This window comes from Ambystoma mexicanum, chromosome 5q (assembly GCF_040938575.1).
Source record: "Ambystoma mexicanum isolate Mex_15411 chromosome 5q, UKY_AmexF1_1, whole genome shotgun sequence".
NCBI classification, from domain to species: Eukaryota; Metazoa; Chordata; class Amphibia; order Caudata; family Ambystomatidae; genus Ambystoma; species Ambystoma mexicanum.
Window position 1 is genome coordinate 568,904,493 of NC_090933.1, and position 14,195 is coordinate 568,918,687.

The following is a 14,195-nucleotide window of genomic DNA, read 5'->3' on the forward strand; positions in this document are numbered from 1 at the left end:
TGGCAGAAGGTGGACCCAGCAGGGCAGACTTCAGTAAGGGACAGAGAGAATGTCCAACTCTGGAAGGTCTTCGCCACCAGGCAGAAGCTCAGGCTGAAGGACAAGAGCCTGGGAAATACAGGTTGCACTGGGAAGATGGCCTTTTCTACAGTGAACCAACCGAGTCTGCACCTTGAGACCACAAACGACTTGTAGTACCCCAAGAGAACAGACCACAGTTCTTGGAGTTAGCCCACGAGATTCCTTTGGCTGGTCACTTGAGTTTCAAGAAGACTAAGGAAAGGCTCTCTTTCTACTTCTATTGGCCGAAGATGGGGGCCGAAGTAGAAAAACACTGCAGGAGCTGCCACACCTGCCAGATCTCTGGTAAGGTTGGCTCCAAGAATGTGGCACCTTTAGTGCCTCTCTCAGTCGTGGGAGTCCCATTTAAGAGAGTAGGGATTGACATCGTTGGTCCCCTTGATCCTCCAACCTCCTCAGGCAACAGGTTTATACTTGTTGTAGTAGACCATGCTACTAGGTATCCTGAGGCAATTCCTATGAGGACTGTTACAGCCCCGGCTGTGGCTAAGGCCCTCCTTGGTATTTTTACTAGGGTCGGGTTTCCTAAGGAAGTAATCTCTGACAGGGGGTCAAACTTTATGTCCCACTACATGAAAGCCATGTGGAAAACCTGTGGAGTTACTTACAAGTTCTCAACAGCTCATCACCCACAAACCAATGGGTTGGTAGAACGGTTCAACCGAACCATGAAGAGCATGATAGGTGCTTTAGAGGAACCCCTTAAACGTAAGTGGGACCTTCTACTGCCATGCCTTCTCTTTGCTTATAGAGAAGTCCCTCAGGAGGGCGTAGGTTACTCGCCCTTCGAACTACTCTATGGTCATCCCGTCAGAGGTCCATTTGCCCTGATTAAGGAGGGGTTGGAGAGTGCTCCTTCCCCCAAGCCAGTCAGAGTGACTGACTACGTGATAGGTCTCCGGAGAAGAATGTCACACATGATGACGGAAGCAAGCGATAACTTGAAAGCTGGACAAGCATTGGTCAAGCACTGGCACGATCAAAAGGCTAACATGGTTGAGTTCGCTCAAGACCAGCTTGTTCTCATTATGATCCCAACAAGGCAGAGGGCCTTGCAAGATAAGTGGATGGGACCCTTCCGAGTCGTGGATAAACTCGGAGAGGTTAACTATCTGGTGGACTTGGGCAATCCCAAGGAGGCTCCGACAGTCTTTCACACCAACCGACTTAAAGCGTATGTCTCACGACCTGATGTGGGAGCGTTGCTTCTAGCGTCATCGGAGGAAGAAGAAGAGAGTGAAGCTCTTCCGGATCTCCTCAGAGGCTTACCTTTAGATGAAAAAATTGAAGGAGTAAATCTCTCCTACAATCTGACACCCGAGCAACAAGAAGAGTGCAAATCTATGTTGAATCAGTTTGCCTCCCTGTTCTCGCTTTCACCAGGCTTGACCCCTTGGGGCCAGCACAACATACTCACTGGTGACTGTCTGCCAGTCAAAAGCAGAGGATACCGCATGTCAGAAAACATACAAACCCACATCAAAGGTGAGGTCAGCAAGATGCTCGATCTCGGGGTAATAGAGCCCTCTACTAGTCCATGGTCTAGCCCAGTTGTGTTAGTACCAAAGGCCGGATCTAAAGAACTTAGATTCTGCGTGGATTATAGAGTACTTAATGCAGTCACCAAGACTGATGCCCACCCTTTGCCAAGAACAGATGAGTTGGTGGATAAACTTGGCGCCGCCAAGTTCCTCAGCACATTTGACTTGATGTCAGGCTATTGGCAAATTGCCCTGACAGACCATGCCAAGGAGAAAACTGCATTTTCTACCCCCGTTGGCCTCTACCAGTTTGAGGTAATGCCTTTCGGATTGAAGAATGCACCTGCTACGTTTCAACGGATGGTAAACCAGGTTCTGAATGGGATGCAGGACTTCTGCATGGCATACTTGGATGACATCGCAGTGTTCAGCAATTCCTGGGAAGAACATGTAACCCACCTGAGAGATGTTTTGCATGCTCTTGGACGAGCCAATCGACCATAAAGTCGAGCAAATGTCAAATTGGACAGAGTAAGGTAGTCTATCTTGGGCATGAGGTAGGCGGTGGAGAAATAAGGCCTTTGCTGAGTAAAATTGAAGCTGTGCAAAATTGGACAACACCAACTACTCAAACCCAGGTGAGAGCCTTCCTAGGCCTCACTGGGTATTACAGGAATTTCATAGAGAACTATGGGACCATAGCTTCTCCACTGAATGTCATCTCCTCGCCCAAATTTCCTAAAAAGGTTAAATGGAACGAGTAGTGCAATCGGGCTTTTGAAAACCTGAAAAAGGCTCTTTGCAAGCCCCGGTACTCAGAGCTCCTGATTACCGCCAACACTTCATTGTGCAGACAGATGCTTCAAATGTAGGAATAGGTGCCGTACTCAGTCAACTGGATGGGAAAGGTAGGGAGCACCCCGTTTGCTTCATCAGCCGCAAGCTGAAGGATCCTGAAACAAGGTGGGCAACAATCGAAAGAGAGTGCTTTGCTATCGTGTGGCGCTGAAGAAGTTTAGGCCGTACTTGTATGGTTCTACTTTTGTCATTCAGACTGACCACCAACCCTTGAGATGGTTAATGCAAATGAAAGGGGAAAACCCAAAACTATTGAGATGGTCGATCTGCCTGCAAGGGTTTGATTTCACCATTGAGCACAGGTCAGGATGTCACCACCAAAATGTTGATGGTCTCTCTAGGATGTATGTCATCGACTAGAGGTATGAGATTCATCCAGGAGTGGATTTAATCCTCCTGTCCCTGAGTCTTGGGGGGGCGAGTGTTAGGGAGAATTCTCTGTTTAGGCTGAATTTCCTAACATAGTGAGTCCCCCAACAGCTTTGCTGGATTTCGGGAGTTTGTTTTTTTCCATCCTGCCAAGAGTTAGACTCTTTTCCTCCCACTCTTGGACATGAATGTGTGTAATTCCTTTGAATGTCAATGTGTTCTATGGGCTACGGGGTCTTTTACTCCATAGGGTCCCATATGTTTTTCTATCCGTGTTACACCGCACCCTCCGTGCCGTAACACTGGGGCGTCCTAGCGGACCTCCACCATTGACTCCATACCCGGGGACTGACTACTGTCTCCACGGGCATGTAAAGTCACCATTGGCTTTACTAGACCTAAATTTACTAACAGAACTAGTACAAACCATCTTATTGTGGACGTACTAGTAGGGGTAATTTGATTACTCCTGGATCTGTTACTCGAGGGGGCACTGTCCCGTCCCCCCTCATCGAGTTTTGGCTGGTGGCAGTGGAAACTACTTGTTATGTTCGACCCCGAACATAACCCTATGGGATTCGTCCCATTGTTGGAGATTGATACTTTTTCTCGTTAATCTCTAACGTACCACCGATCTACTTATCTTAAATAAGTTTATCGGATGGTATTTTCTGCCAGAACTCGGTTTGTAAAATGGCGTCTATGTTCGTCTCTGTGACTCCTAAACCAAAGGTCGAGCCCTTTGTCCACTTTTGGCGGGCTCTGTACAGAGACCCTCCAAAGTGGTGCCATTCTGTCTGGGTTACCACAGGGGTGTGAGAGGGGTTTAGGCACCCTGAACTGAGTTGCCTTGCCAACTCCGGTCGCACTCTGGAGTGATTGGCCCAAGTGGTGAGCCTTCCCGTTCACCACTTAGCATGTGTTGATTGACAGCTAGGCTGAATGAATGGGGGTTTTCTGCATAAAAAACAGGGCTTTTGGGACTGGATCTTCAGAAGTCGCCACAGGACCTAAGAATCCGACGAGGGTAACGCTGAGCAGATCTGCACGACGACACCTCCGGTGGAGCCCTGCGGAACCGACTCACCACTTCCCGACGACAGAGGAGATCTCCCTTCCGGAGAGTCTCTTCCCCTGACTGGTGGGAAAAACCAGTCCCCTTTGCTTTTTATTTGCCTCAGGACGCAGTGGTCGAATTGCCCGTGCAGTGCACCTAGGCAACCGGATAGCCACTACCCCTGTACCGTGACCAAAAGGTGGTGCCTTGTGACGGAGCACTCCGCGGCTTGTCTCTTCCCTGGTGGTGCACCGGACTTCACTTTTCTTCGACGACGAGATCATCTCTACTCTTGGCAAAGACCCGACGTGCATCCACCACCAGGAACAACTGCCCCCGCCGGAGCTGCCCTCCACAACAAGGTACCATGTCCGCCTGGCTTCCCTTTCGATCGGTTCGATTGAGGTGTCTTAATCCTCTCCGTTCCGTTGGGCTGCCTCCAAGCTTTTCTCATTTATTGTTCTGAACTGGTTCAATCTGCCGATAACAATTTGCTACAAAGACTGGAATGCATCTCCACTAGAGACTTTTTGGGACATCGCGCCTTGCCTCTCTCCGAGTGGGCCTGGCCTCTGAATTTTACGATCTATTGTGATTCTTGCCTTCCTGCCTTGCATTTTACCCGCGAGGGATTGAACTGTGTTGATTTCATAACCTGCCTATCTTTTTCTCTCCCGTCTTAACTAATATTAGAGTGTCATCTAGGTTGAGGTATACACCTCTGTCTGAAAATAAGTGGTACCGGTAGAACATAGACTTGTCGAAATATTGCTAGGGGGATTGATCGTTCCTTCTTCGTAGAGTAATTGTGTTTGATTTGTTTGCCGTGAATTTGCCATAGTGTTTTTCATAGATGTTTTGTTATAAATAAATACCTTAATATCTTTACACTAAGCCTCGTTGCGTGTTTGCTTGTCTTGCTGGAAAAAGAATTGCGCTATTTTGTATACTCCACATACTACTCAACTCTTCTTGAGGGAAGTCTGACTGCTCAGCCACAGCTACCAAGTGAATCTGTGTGGTACAGACTACTACCAAGTGGGTTCACCGCCAAACGCCTGTAGTCCTAAATCTTTTGCAGTGGTCCCAGAGGGAACTGCAGAGGTTTCCGCCTAACAGTCTTATATACCATTCTGTTGTTATTAGAATTATGAAGTTCCACACATTCAATATCTTCAGATTTCAAGTTTCGTAAGGATGGAATGAGGTTAAAGATTTGCAGCAAGTGGGACCGATTGATCCGTTTCTTGCCATTTACATCTTCATCACTCTGTCAACCTGTTATGTTCTCCTTTTCCTTATCCATCTCAGTAGTAACATTGGGGTGAATTTCTGTTTGAGGATCGGAGCTCTGCCCCTGTTCATTCTCTTCCTCAATGATGGATGGTGAGTTAGAGCTTGTGTTGTCACTCACTTCCTTGTTGACCACTTTTACTTTTTCTGTGCCAGTAGATGCACATACAGTTTGTTCAGAATCCTTCTTTATTACAGGAACTTTCTTGGATTTTGATTTCGTGTTGGACTGCACTTTTGGATTAGTATTTGGTAATTTGGTACTCCCCTTAGGAGGGAAGAAAGAAGGCAATTGTGATTTTTTGGATGCTTTGGGCTCAGCAGACAGTGTTCCTGCGGCGCAAATTTGGGATGATACTTTCGACTCCCCATTGTTGGCGGATGCTTCACTCTTTGTGGATATTTCAGTGGTAGTCACTTGAGTTGTATTAGTTGCTTTATTCATTTTTTTTATTTTTGTTGTGCTCCTTGTTCCTTCCTCTTCTTCATTTTTATTTGTCAGTTTGTTTTTTTCTGTCTGTAAAGCTTTTTTGCTTTCATCGTCTAGCTGATCAAGATCTAGAGTACCCTCCTCCACTGGGCTGACTTCCAGGGTGTCTTCCCTGCATTCGCCTTTCGTATCAGCCTGGGAGGGAACCCCTGATTGTGTGGTTCCTATCATTGTTGCCTCTTTTTTAGGTCTTGAGTTCCTTTTTAACTGTTGCGTATGCATTCGCTTTTGTCTACGAGACATTTGGGGCCCGATGTGAATCCCTTGCTACTCCTGGTCACACCTCATTTGTCACACTGGATGATTCTTCCTCAATTGCTCCTTCTTTGCCCTTCTCAATGAACTCAAGTAAAAGAGAAGGACTATCACTTTTTGCTCTACAATTAGAGTGGTTGTATGATGAAGGGCTTACATAACCAGAGTCTCGGAGAGGTGGTATTTTGCTTGCTATCTGACTTAGCATCGATTCAAGCATGTCTAGTTGTATATGAATTATGTCAGTAGTTGGGTGTGTTCCTCCAAAGACCTCTGCCTGTGTGCTTTTTGTTGACATCAATTTTTTTTCCACCACTTTGGAATTTGATCTTGAGGAAATCGCAAATGAGGAAATCGCAAATGGTTTTTCTGAAAGGTTGGTTTGTGCAGTTTTAGAGTACACTAAAAGCTCTTCGGTTTGTGTGGCTTGTGAATTAGCTTGACTTTTCTTTCCTACAGTCATGTTACTTATGTTTAAATCACCAGCTTTCTTTATCCCCATTAGAAAACCCTCTATTTTGCTTATTTTGCTCAGGGTTTCTTTGGATGTTTGTTTTCATTCTCTGATTTCTAGATGAGTGAACTCATGCCCCTTATCTAACAAGTTCAGAATCCTTGTTATTACAGGGAATGTTTGCTCTGCATTCTCAAAATCATTGAGTGCATTTGTTGTGCCCATTTATGCAATTTGAGACGCTTCGTGGGCTGCCAGCAGAATTTGTTTAGCATCAATGGGGCTGGAACATGCTCTTGCTCCTTCAGCTATACTTTGGTTTAGCTAATAATTTTGGATATTATTGCTGTTACCGGGCAGGAATGTATTCAATGAGGCTAAATCTGAGTCATGAGTTTCCACTGAGGGGATTTGGGGGTGGTCTGTGTCAACATATCTTGCTCCAAAAAGATGTACTTCCTCAATGGTTCCATGTCTGAGATTGGCCGGAGTAGAGGGCCCCAATGACATGCACACTCGTTTTCCCAGCTCGGCCTTTATAGTGGGAGCTAACATTGAGTTATCAGAAATTCCCTGATTCAACAAGACACCATCCACATTGCTGGATGGAATGGCAAGTTGGTCTTCGCGTATGCTCAGAAAACTGAGTTGTACCAAGTGCTCCCCCTCATACATTTCCTTCAAGGGGAACGGAACTATTCCGTGCGAGTGCATGCACAGTGTATGTATTTCTGCATTTATTTTCAAATTGGTTTGTGCGGTTTTAGAGTACACTAAAAGCTCTTCAGTTTGTGTGGCTTGTGAATTAGCTTGACTTTTTTTTCCTACAGTCATGTTACTTATGTTTAAATCACCAGCTTTCTTTATCCCCATTAGAAAACCCTCTATTTTGCTTATTTTGCTCAGGGTTTCTTTGGATGTTTGTTTTCATTCTCTGATTTCTAGATAAGTGAACTCATGCCCCTTATCTAACAAGTTCAGAATCCTTGTTATTACAGGGAATGTTTGCTCTGCATTCTCAAAATCATTTAGTGCATTTGTCGTGCCCATTTATGCAATTTGAGACGCTTTGTGGGCTGCCAGCAGAATTTGTTTAGCATACATGGGGCTGGAACATGCTCTTGCTCCTTCAGCTATACTTTGGTTTAGCTCATAATTTTGTATATTATTGCTGTTAGCGGGCAGGAATGTATTCAATGAGGCTAAATCTGAGTCATGAGGTTCCACTGAGGGGATTTGGGGGTGGTCTGTGTCAACATATCTTGCTCCAAAAAGATGTACTTCCTCAATGGTTCCGTGTCTGGGATTGGCCGGAGTAAAGGGCCCCAATGACATGCAAACTCGTTTTCCCAGCTCGGCCATTATAGTGGGAGCTAACATTGAGTTATCAGAAATTCCCTGATTCAACAAGACACCATCCACATTGCTGGATGGAATGGCAAGTTGGTCTTCGCGTATGCTCAGAAAACTGAGTTGTACCGAGTGCTCCCCCTCATACATTTCCTTCAAGGGGAACAGAACTATTCCGTGCGAGTGCATGCACAGTGTATGTATTTCTGCATTTATTTTAAAATTCCCATTATGCACTGTGGTTGAGTCCTCATTGATTACACTATCAATGTTTTGTGCAATAAGGGTTTGCATTTTTTTTCTTCAATAAGAGGTGCTGATTTTACTGATTTCTCACACCCCTTGCCGCTTCTTAACCCACTAGCCATGGTTCCCTGTCAGTTTAAGTATTAGAGTGGAAATACTTTGCTGTCTTTGCTATGTCACTAGCGTGTGGCTGTCACGTGTTATGCAGATTGAAATAGGCAATTACAATACTCATTGGTTAACAATCACTAAAGTATAGCATACAAACCAATAGCTCACTGTATGATCTTGCTCACATACCCATCGCATTTGCTAAGAATTACACTTTCAAATATTAAACAGTGAGTAAATGCTCGGAGCCACCTCACCACCCTCAACACCCGAACAGCCCAAACAGCACTTCCAGGCACTTCCGGTGTGCGCGCGCTGTTGCGCCGACCCGTGCCTTGTTGTAGGAAGTCCAATGGGCGGGCGCAGGGGGGACGGAGCTCTCAGCAGTGATTGACAGGTTTTCTTGCTCGTGAATGTTTTGGACACTCTCCAGACACTCTGCTTCTTCTTGCCGTCGGTGTCTGAGTCAAAGAAGCAAATCCTTTTTACGAGGGCATGAGAGACTTGTCAAGGTGCAGCGTCTCAGCCCAAGCAGCACTTCCAGGCACTTCCAGAGGTTTCTAAGCGTGGACACGGGGATCGAATATGTGTTGCTTTGTGTCGTCCTGCTTTCAAGGCACGCACGTTGCCGCTGAGCTATGCTCCTGGGATGTGTTGTTTTTCTAGAAGAGGTGTACATGTACTGTGTAGAAAATATTCATACCTGTAGTATGTGTTCATACATGTGAATGTGCATCAATCTGTAAGTGGAAATCTTGGGATGTTTTATAGTAGTTGTTGTAGGTTCTTTGCAGTCACAGCCAAATTTTACTGAGAGTGATCAATAGTATATCTAAAGTGCTGATCTGTGATGACAGAGTTAGATGTAGAGTTCTTGGATGTGATTGGTGAATGATTGTGTGACTTAACAGTAGCCAATGAGGAAATCATGCAGAGAGTGCAGTGGAAAGGGTAGAAGGGCTGCCCTCAGTGTTACTTACGTGCTCCACGGACAGCGTGGCTTTTCGGATACAGGACATGCTACATCCGGGGTTTCCGAGCATGAAGTGGGAGTGTATTTTGAGGATTGGCCAATCAAATGTTGAGGTTCTGCTTCATATTGAGAGAGTCTGTGTGTAATGAAGATGGCGGCGGTGCAGAAAGTCAGGGTGTTGGTGGTTGGAGGAATGTTTGTGAATGGGTTGGAGCAGTATGCAAAATCTAGAAATGTGGCTAACCATTTTGCAACAAAAGGAGTGGATGTGGTGTGGAGCACAGTGCCTGATTTTAATTTGCAGGCAATTCTAGTAGTTTGTCAGGATGCGGCCAGGTTTCATAGACCACATGCAGTTGTCCTACACTGTGGTGCTGTGCATTTGGGCAATGTTAGTGGCCCTACTTTGTTGCAAGATTTTAAATATTTGGTTCAGGAAATCATGAAAGTCCATCCAAATGCCAAGGTTATTTTTTCTGTGTTGACACCTAGGGCAATATGGGACAATAGTTCTGTTTTTTGTCCTCAGCAAAATGTTGCTAGGTGCTTAATCAACCGAGACATGTTTGGTTTTATGACTAGATCTGGCATGTTGTTTTGCGACAATGACAACATTGACTTTGGTAATGTTGATTACTTTAAGGAAGATGCCATTTCTTTATCTATTGTGGGAAATGACATGCTGTTTTGGAACGTAAGGGTTGATTTGGAGACGCTAATGTGAAGATTTCTGGAGGAAAATAAGTAAATAATACCCCCAAAAAATAGAAAATAAAAGGTGTTTCTGAAGCATCTGCAAAAAAACAAAAAAGGCTCTTTTCAGAGCCAACCTCAAAGGGGAAATGGGGCACAATAATTAATTTTTCATCCCCTACGCTCAGATTTTTTGATTTGTCCGCGGACAGCGTGCTTGTTCGAGGATGCGCGTATTACGTACGAGGATTTTGGGGTTGAGTGGCATGCAAATGAAACTGAGCAGAGCAAGGGATTGGTCAATAAGGTTTACTGGGTGTGTTGTATAAGAAGAGAGTTTGTCAGTAGGTCTTTTTCCTGATAGAAGAACAGATAGCTATGGCTGTGTGTTTCAAAAAGCAGATTGTTTGATTTTGGGAGATTCATGGATAAATTGGTTGGAGGTGCATGCAGGTCGCTGTGGAATGGCTGCACATCTTGGATTCTCTCATGTGCAAGTGCACTGGCATGGAGTGCATGGAATGAAGTGGATGGATTTGGTACCTCTCTGTACTTCTTTGGTGACACAGCGTCATCCAGACATTATTGTTATTCATTGTGGAGGGAACAGTTTAGGAAATGTATCTGGAATCTCTTTGCAATTTGCAATGAAAGAAGGACTTGGGAATGTCATGGACATGTATACAAACTCCAGAGTCATTTTTCTCCCGTATTGCGCAAAGACAAATGTGGCTGCGTTCTTTTTCATTTGGTCCACAAATGGAGAAAGCAAGGCACAATGTTAACAAGGCTGTTTGTGCCTTTTTGAGAGATCTTGGTATGTCTTATTTTCAGAATGAAAACATAATGTTTTGTAGCACACACATTTTTCGCAGCGATTGAGTACATCTTACTTATGCTGGCAATCTGATTTTTCTGCGAAATATACAGAATGCATTGCAACCTTTTTTGGAATTAGAGCAATTCATTTTGCAGTAGGTGTTGACCATTTGAAGTTTTCGAAACACAAAAAAACCACAAAAAGGCTCTTTTCAGAGCCAACACTTCCTCCCAGAGAAAAGTGCAATGGCTCTGATAGGGCAGTGCCTCAAAATTGTAGATGTCCGCGGACTGTCTGCGGACATCTAAAAAATGCACAGGGCCCTGCACTATTTATTTGTCACTTATATTTTTTAACTGTGAAATGTGGCTCTGAAAAGATCCTTTGTTTTTGTTTTTGTTGTTTTATTTTTTTGGGGTTTTCTAAACACGAAACAGAAGGAAAGGAGGGGAAAGGAGGGTAAGGAAGGGACACCAACCACGGGGATCTGAAAGGGTAGGTGGAAAGAAGAAGATGTAGGATGGGCCTTACTTAGGTAGGTAGCAGTTCTTCTGGTGCTCCTTGACTGCAGTCTCGAAAGCACTCCAAAAGTTCTCCCCCCTGCAGAGTACTGCGTCGCAGTACATGAACAATATTGTGCCCCTCGAAAGGTAAGGTTCAACAGCATCATTAATGGCCTGTGAGGCAGCTGGAGGGATGCCCTGTCCCACAGGAGTGCCTCTTGTGGTGGCAGGAACGGAAGCGGAAGATGCTGTAGAGGAAGTCAACCTACTACGTTTAGCACCAGGTACAACCTTACGAATAGCCACAACAACCAACGACTTTAGGTGTCGCTTCATTGTTGTAGTACTACAGCTATATGAACCAGGCCTGCCACGACTCAGCACCATGCGGCACTGAGTGCACATCACCTTGTTCACATGAGCTTTTGACTTTCCATCAATGGTGGTAAATAACCACCACACTCAAGACTCACGATGAGTGCTAGTAGTAGGAACTTCCACTAACTCATCCTCTTTATCCTCTTCATCCATCTCTTAAGCATCCTCATGCCTGTTCCCCTATGCAGTCCCTTGGGGATGTGGTGGTGTTGGAGGGGGCGGGGGGTGCTGATGCGGAGGCAGTAGCAGCAGAAGCAATTTAGGATGCCATCTGGAAGGTTAATAACCAGGACTGGGAAGCAGGAACTAAGAACAGCAACTTGCACAATTGTCCCGTTGTAAATCTTGGAAATCCAAAAGCAGAATGAGAATATGCTCTGGGGTGTGGCCTTTTATAGGGGTGCTGGGGCACATTTCACAGATAACTGCGCAGTCCCCAAACACTTCGAACACCAAGAAAGGGCTCAAAAAGTTCCAAAAAGTATGTAGATTGGTAGGGACATTGTCTGGGACATGTGCACTGGTGAACTTTTTACTGTACAATACCTTGGATTGCTTAAAAAGCACTTTTTTAAATGTTTGGGGACCTGGACAGTGTACGGAAATAAGGACAGATGCTCAGGGTGGGTAGGGTCACATGATGACGTCGCGGACACGTTCGCAAATGGGACGGCTGTCTGCAGGACACCAAATGCGTAGTGCCGGTTGTGCGCATGCGTGCAGGTGTTCTGAGGACAGTGTTTGGGTCTCTGAACTAATTAAAAGTGTAACACACATGCGGCGGACAGTTGCAGAGAGGCATGATGTTCGTAGGACCCAAGTGTGTGATGCACATGTGCACGGGTGTTCTACGAACAATGTTGAACTCCCCGAATAAAATAAATGTGCCTCAAAACTTTGCGGACAGGCGGACATCTTGTGTGCACTGAGGACATAGGCATTTCAATTACGAACAGTACGAACAGGTATGTTGTCTTTAGGACACCACCATTTTGTTTACATATGGACAGGCGGACATCTTGTGGGTTCTAAGGACACCTCCATTTTAATTACGGACAGTACGGACAGGTATAGTGTCTGTGGGACACCCCCATTTTGGGTATATGGGGACATCCCGGAAAACTTGTCTGCCTTTAAAAAAAAAAAGAAGACACGGGTATATACACAGAACACATTTTAAATGTTATTATTGTTTAAAATTAGGAAAGAGAGGGGGAAGCTGATACTGAAACAAATATAGGGGTATTAGGGGTGTGGACATGATGTATGGGAGGGGATCAAGGGATGGAAGTTTCATTGTACCTTTTTTCTTGGTGGGGAGGGTTTGGGGATAGTTGGCTGGGACATGGAGAGGGGGAACAGGTGCATGTGGGACAGTGGTATTTAATGTTTTCTTTAATGTGGTCTGCAATACACTAGTTTAGTTGCTTGAAGTGTTGTAGTAATAAATCCATTTTCAGTGCCATTCGTTTGAGAGGATCTTCTATTATCTCTTTTGGTATATTAGATGTATTGGTTGTCTGGTCTGTTAAAAAAATGTGTTAAGTACATATAAAGTAATAGTTATTAATTGGCTTACATAGAGAAACGTTGGCCCTCATTACAACTCAGGCGTTAAACCTTTAACGCCTGATTACAAGTGTCCCTTTGCGGGTTGGTGTTTAACGCCTGCTTTTAGCAGGCGTTAAAAATCCAACCCGCAAAGGGACTTTGGAGCTAATTACGGCACCGTAATTTACGGTGCCGTAATTAGCACCTTCCCCATTCCCATTATGCCCTATGGGGGCAAAAATGGGAATGGGGAAGGGCAAATGGTGAATGGGGGGTAATGGGGCGGTAATTCCGCCATCCACCATGGCGGAATCGTAACCTTAGCGGCATGGACCATGGTGCTAAGAGCACCATGGTCCTCCGCCAAGGTTGTAATGAGGGCCGTTGTGTCTATCATTATTATCACTCATCTCATCTCGTGGGAAATTCTCTTCCAGCCATTCCAATGTACTGGACATTTCTGTGTTAAAAGAAATAAATATTAATTTGAGTGTAGATAATGCAGAAAATGTATAAGTATATGAAATAAATGTAATGTACTTACTACTTTTTTACAAACTTTTGCTGTTACTGGTGTGTAAGTATGCTGTTGCTTCTTGCTGTGCAGTTTCTGTGAGGTAATTCAGTTGGAGGCATATTTATTTTGTTTTGGTATATTCCATTATATTGGAAATGTGACTTCAGTGGATAGTTGGTGTGTTACATATACAGTTTCAACTTTTTATTTATTATTAAATGTAATGTATTTATGTTGTGATTTTTGAATATGTTTGTGCGTTTTTATTGTATGATACAACAATGGAAGATACCCTCTAAGTTTTTGGATAGCGCTGATGGTGGCCGCGTGTGCCTGTGGACATGCGCACGGTCCGCGGATATCAAAATCACTAGTGGGGCAGGGGTTTAGTATTTTCTATGTTATATAAAGGTAAGGTAAGGGAGTCTTAGTAAACATTTGTCACATTTCCATTATCTATATTTATATTCAGTGAAAAAAACGTTGTTAAAGGGACGTTATGTTTAAGTTGCGCTACTAAAAACCTATGAAATTCAGTGAAAAAACGTTGTTAAAGGGACGTTATGGTTAAGTTGCTCTACTAAAAACACTCAATGACATTTGTGATGTCATCTTTGATGTTGTGGGTGTTATTCTTACCAGTGCACGGTGGTGGCGCGAGTTATGGTTGCTTAGCTTACCATAACTGGATAATTTCTGGGGGTTTTCGGTTTTA